This window comes from Scylla paramamosain, chromosome 14 (assembly GCF_035594125.1).
Source record: "Scylla paramamosain isolate STU-SP2022 chromosome 14, ASM3559412v1, whole genome shotgun sequence".
NCBI classification, from domain to species: domain Eukaryota; kingdom Metazoa; phylum Arthropoda; class Malacostraca; order Decapoda; family Portunidae; genus Scylla; species Scylla paramamosain.
Window position 1 is genome coordinate 3350184 of NC_087164.1, and position 6497 is coordinate 3356680.

Sequence of the window (6497 nt, forward strand, 5' to 3'; positions counted from 1 at the left end):
GTGCCAACCCGCTCTGAAATTCAGATAACGGGTAACTAATGCCAAAATGGCAAACCGCCGCAGTAAGACAAACACGTCTTGCCTGTACCGAGAACAAAGCGTCACTGTCGGTACCTTGATCTTTGTGTATCTCATGTGGAGCCTCTCCAGCAATAGCGGTGGGTTGCTGAAGTAAAATCCCTCTCATCCGGCATTCAAGTATCCGGCAGCTTCGTGTATCCGGCACATTTTTCCCTGAGCCTTAAAATCAATAAAAAATCAATGTGTACTCATAAAATCAATTAAAATTCCCACGCGAGGCATACTTTGTCCCCTCGCCACCAGAGCACACTGCTTCGTGCCACTGTGTTTACTCAGTGACTCAGTCCCGCGTGTGCACTGTTTATCGCCTGACGCCTTCATCATGCCTAAAGTTGTAGAAAAGAGGAAGCGTGTTGTGCTTACACTTAAGCAGAAGGTAGACATTTGTCGACGATTAGAGAGAGGTGAAAGCAGACAGCAACTAATGGCGGAATATGGTGTGGGCTCATCAACTATTTATGACATTAAATCCCAAACGAAAAAGTTGCGGGATTACATGAAAGCCACTGACACCCCAAAGGCAGCAGAAAATCGTCACACACTGCAGTATCATCGTGGTGAAATGATGGACAAAGTGTTATATGAGTGGTTCAGCTTGAAAAGATCAGAAGAACATAATTTCACTTCTATTCAAGTATCCGGCAACTGTCAAGTATCTGGCATGTCAGCAGTCCCGTTGATGCCAGATAAGAGGGATTTTACTGTATTTCATTCTCTGTGTTACCATGAACAGTTTTTTCCTAATAGCCTTTCATGTATTTTCATTGACCCTTCTGGAGGTGTTCAGGAAGTTTGCTGAATATTCGTCCATATGGCGATGTTTCAGATCTTCCTAGATCCATCTTCAGGCTGGGTCTGGTCGGCGTATCGTATAATATTGTAGGGGGGGATAGACAGTTTGGGTGAAGGAAGAGTGTGTTAGTTGGATGGAATGGAAGGGAGGGGGGATAAAGTTTGGGAGAAAGGAAGTACAGTGTTAGAATCAAAGATGACAGGCAGACCATCCTGCTTTGCTTTTGATATTTACTGTAAGCAGGCTCCTCTTGCCTTTGATGATTTTCTTAAGTAAAATGTCTTAACTTTGTTTATAATTTCAGCTTATATATTGTACAGTGTAGTGGTGTTTGGTGTAGAACCCTCTGTGTTCCCTGTCTGGACTGCTGTGTGAGGCTTACACCTGCCAGAATACCCCTCATGGTTTGGGAGTGACCTGGATGACTTCCCTAATGTCCATGACTCAGGGTGCAGTGGTCAACTCTCAACCTGTCACCGCTACCAGTAGTTATGTAGCTAACATCCCAGTGGTAATGATCCCTCGCACCAAGAGGGCAACTGCTGTGCTCTGTTGGTTATAAGCTTCCAGGTTAGCTTCATCTTCTGGTAGTATCTTGGACGACATCCTCCCAGGACGACTCAGGGCATGGGAATCAGGGAGAGGAAAAGGAGGGAACATGCTTGTGTGTGTGCAGTAATGTGTTTTTGTTTGTAGTGTAAATGTGTTGTTCTTTACCTATATGTGTATATCGGTTTGGGTTCTGGGTTACTTGATATTTTTGTTGTCTTTCTAAACCAGGAATGGTTTTCATTATTGTATTGGTTTTCTGTGATTAGTGATGAGTATTTTGTGTCTTGTAATATAATTTGTAATTTGTTTTTTGTTTGTGTTGTGCATTTGTAAAGTAGTGTGTTTATTGATGTGATACTGCTGATTATATGTAATTCTTCTGATGTGTATGGGTGTTTATTGTTGAGAGCAAACCTCAATGCTTTATTTTGAGTTTTTTGTAATTTTGCTATTGCTGTTTTTGATAGTGGTAATATTGGATAGGGTGGGTAAGTTAAGATGGTTAGTACACATGATTTTGCTAGGTGGAGTTTAAATTTTTTATCTGATTTTTCAAATTGTCTGCAATGCCAATTCAGCTTTTCTCTTATTGTGATTTATCTGTTTATTATATCCTCTATTGGTCATATGGAATTCAAGTACGTTTGCAGTTTGAGCATATGTAATTATTTTGGTTATTAACTGATACTGGTGTAGTTTTATTTATGACTGTGGGTACAATATCAAATTTGTTCATGTTTGTTTTAATTTTCCAGTTGTTTTCAAAATTGTTTATTGTTTCAATTTCTCTTTCTATCTTCCTTTGGAGGTATCTTTTGTTTTTCCCTGGTTGGCATATAATTTGTGTTATATCATCAGCATAAGCAATATTGGTACAGTGTGGTCCTGGTTTTGGTATGTCAGATGTGTATATGTTGAAAAGTGTTGGGGATAAATTGCTTCCCTGAGGCATACCACTTAGTAGTGGGAATGGATGACCTTCAAGTTTTGTGAGTATAATTTTGCCTGATCTGTTATCTAAAAAAAATTACTTAGCAGTATGATATACAGTGGATGTAGACATTATTTTGTTAATTTGTATTTTAACCCATTATGCCAAACTTTGTCAAATGCTTTCAATATGTCTCTGGTTACTATTGTGCAGATCTTGTTTTGTGTGAGAAAGTTGGTTATTGCTTCTGTTAAAGTTGCTATAGCTGTGTTTGTAGATCTGTGTTGTCTGAAGCCGTGTTGTGAAGGCGGTATAAGGTTGTTGTTATCTAGGTGTGATTTGAGTCTGTTGTTTATTATTTTCTCATATAATTTTCCTGTGACTTCTAGTAATGAAATTGGTCTGTAGTTGATGGGGTTTGTAAGGATTTTGTTAGGTTTTGGGATTAATTTAATTTTTGTGTGTTTGTATATCTCAGGGAAGTAGCTCATTGATAGGGAGATATTAAAAAGTTCTGATAATTTTTGTACAGTTTTGGGGTAAGTTTTGAGGAATAGTTTTGTTTATTTTTTATTGTCCTGGCATGTTGTTTTTTTTTTATCTTTTTATTGTTTGCTGTAGTGTTTCTGTTGTGATTTTTGTTAATAGTGGGCCAGCATTACCTAAGCATGTTAAGTCTCTATTGGGGAAAGGTAAAAATTGTTCTTGGTGTGTATTCATGTAGCTATTAATTGTGACGTCTCTATTTTGGTTGAAATTTTGATTTTCTTCAGGAGTTATTTTAAATGTATGATTCCATATGTTAACCACAATAAACTCAACCACCTTGGCCCACATTTTCCAACATTCATTAACCAGACAAGCTCCAGCTCTTCTTCATTATAAACTGTTATTATTGTGTATAATGTATGGGGTGTTGTGTCCTTTGTACATTTTGATATGTTTCCAGAATGTTTTGGGACCTTTGTATAGATGTTTCAATCTCTGTATTTTACTTTCCCAGTTTTTGTTTTGTTGGGTGTAGCATTCTTTTTTAATAGCAGTTTGCATTATTTTTAGGGTTCTGTATTTTTGTCTAGTCCATCCAGTTTGGTTGTAATTGTCTATTAAGTTTTGTGCCCAGAATTGAAAATTTTTTATTGTATTATTTATTATTGATTTTTGTTCTATTTTATGGGTTGTGTTTGGTGTTTGCTGTTGTAACTAAGTGTGTCCAGTGTTCTATGGCAGAGTCTAGTTCATGTGTGGACATGTCTGGATTTGTGTTTATGTATGTTGTTTTATCAGAGATTTCTTGTTTAAATTTGTCCCAATCAGCTAGTTTTAATATAACGTATGTTGTATAAGTGTTACGTTGCCCACGTTAAAAGTGTTTCTTTGTGTTTATTTGGACCTTATTTGGTCTTGGTTGCATGTGTGATTTTATGGCCTGGGTAGTGATGGTGATGATAATCGAGAAATGATTGGAAGTAGTGAGGGAACCTTGTTTTAGTTCTATGTTATGAAATACTTTATTGTTCCCAAGAATAATGTCAGGTGTGCTGGAGCTTGTCTGGTTAATGAATGTTGGAAAATGTGGGCCAAGGTGGTTGAGTTTATTGTGGTCAATGAGTTTTTTTAATAGCTTTGCCTATGATGTTTGTGTCGCTATAGTTGAGAATAGGGTGATGTGCCTTTAGGTCTCCTATTATGTAAGTAGGCGAGTTTTGTGATGTTATTCTGTGGAAGTCTGGGAAATGGAGGAATTGCTTTCAGGGTGGTAGATATGTGGTGGCAATGTTGATTTCTCCTGTGTTGGTGGTTATTGTTATTTGTAGGATGTCAGTATCAAAACTATCTGTTATTTTGTGTTTTATATTTTTTTTATTAGTATTGCTGATCCATCATGTTGTTCATTAGATGTGTTAATTTTGAAAGTTGTATAACCTGTGATTTTTATAGTTTTGTTGTCTTTTAATCCAGTGCTGTTATAAGTAGTATGATGTGTGGATTATATTGTAGGTATGTGTTGGTGAGTGCAGTTCTGTTGGTGTTCCACATGTGTACGTTATGTTGTATAAGTGTTATGTTGTCCATGTTAAAAGTGTTTCTTTGTGTTTATTTTGGATGTTACTTTGTTTTGTTTTAGAGTTCTCTCAGCTATTAGTCCATTTCTAATTTTGTTAAATACTGAGTCATCTGTCGTGCACCAGCAATTGTAGACGTTGATTTTGTTATTTATCATGCTATAGTATATTTCTGTTTTAGTGTATGAATTGTTTGTATAGTACCATTTGATGTTACCTTTTTCTGTATTTTCTTTAAGTTGTTGCATAGTTATATTTGAGTTGGCTTTCCATCCTTCGCTCTTTTTTGTGATTATTTGTAATCCTAAGTCTTTTCCTTCTATTTGTTCTATTTCTGGTATGTCTTCTGGTGGTGTTTGTGTGTTTTCTACTGTTGTTGTTACTGTTTGTGTGTTTGGTGTGCTTTCTTGGGATTCTGATGCCAGTGTTCCAGCATGTGTAACTTGTTGTTATTGGGTGTTAATGTTATTGTTAGCATGTTCAAGATTTGTTTTGATGGTGGATTTGGTGGTAGTTTGATGTTAGATAAATTATTTAGTGACAGGGCCCTGTTGAATTCATTGTTGTAGCTTCCTGGATTTATTGCATTTTACCATGTGTGTGGAACATGCATGACATTATTTTTGCACTTGTGTCTTTGTCAAAGGGTTGTACTTGATTGTTATTGGTGGTGAGGGTTTGGCTGTATGTTTTATTTGTGTTTTGAGTGTTTTGTTTCCATTTTGCATTCATGATGTCTTTCCTTATTTTGCATTTGTTTGTGAGGGTTCTGTGGGGTTTTCTGCAGTTGATACATTTTTTTGATTGGGCGGTACAGTTTCTCCAGATGTGTCCTGAATATTCAGAGCAAATTTCATATGATTTTGGTTTGTTGCTTTTGTTTGTAGCATGTTGTTCAATGGCATAACATTTCATGCAGGTAAGTATTGGGATGAATTGTTCTTGTTTCATATTGTAGTGTGGGATTCTGAGGTGAAAGGCTAAAATGTCTGTTTCTGTTGCCTTTTTTGCTGTGGTGGTTTCAGTGAAAACAATTTATATTATTCTTAATCTTGGGATCTTTTATAACCTGTACTGTTCCTCAACCTGTCGTTGAGGACAGTGTTAATTTTCTGAATATATTCCTCCTTGTTAATTAAGATGAAGGCCATTGTTTTGTCTGCGTGACAGATGACGATTTTCTTGTTTTCCCTTATCTGTTTTGGCGTGATCTCTGCTGACGATCTTGCTGTGATGAGACCCATGGGATTTGGTAGACTCAATGACACCTCTAAATTCAAAAAGATAACACATAACCCCACCGATTCCATCAAGAAGAAAGTCAATGATGCTATCAATACTGCCAGCACCACCTTAGGACTCTGAAAGCTTACAGGAGAACCTGACTAAGCATATGGAAATGTCAAGACATATAAAAGAAACAACCCTCTATGTCCTATCATCTCCCAAATACCCATGGCTAACTACAACATTGCCAAGAAACTGAATGAAATACCGACACCGTATGTGCTGAACACACACAGCCTTTCATCAGCTGCTGACTTCCTCGAGATTCTACGAGACGCCCTGCCTGCTGAGAACCACCTCATTGCCTCCCGTGACATAGAGAGCCTGTTCACGAATGTCCCCGTTGATACTACAATCGATCTCATCCTCCAGCGAGTTTACCACAACAAAGAAACTACGCCCCTGAAAATTCCTGAAAATACACTGAAGACATTACTGCAGATCTGCACAAAGGAGGCACCATTCATTTGCCCTAGTATTAATATGTACCAAAAGATTGATGGCGTATCAGTGGGCAGCCCACTAGGAGTACTGTTCACGAATTTCTTCATGGGTAGTATTGAATCATCCTTGCTCACTAACAACAAGCCCTCTCTTTACTGCCATTACATATAGACAACATTTTTGTGCAAGTCAAGAATGTTTAGGAACTGCAGGAGCTCAGACAACATTTTATAACCGCCTCAGGACTCAATTTCACTTATGAAGAAACATGCGAAGGACGCCTTCCCTTCCTCGACATCCTTGTGACAGCAAGCAGAGCTTGATTCAAGACTACAGATTATAC

General features: G+C 37.5%; 1 long non-coding RNA gene across 1 annotated transcript; it reads left to right on the forward strand.

Moving 5' to 3' along the window:
- The first annotated feature begins 360 nt into the window (after nt 1-360).
- On the forward strand, nt 361-6204 carry LOC135106749 (uncharacterized). Its single transcript, XR_010271449.1, has 2 exons — nt 361-457; nt 1179-6204. It is a non-coding gene; the product is annotated as an uncharacterized LOC135106749 (long non-coding RNA).
- Nucleotides 6205-6497: the final 293 nt, after the last annotated feature.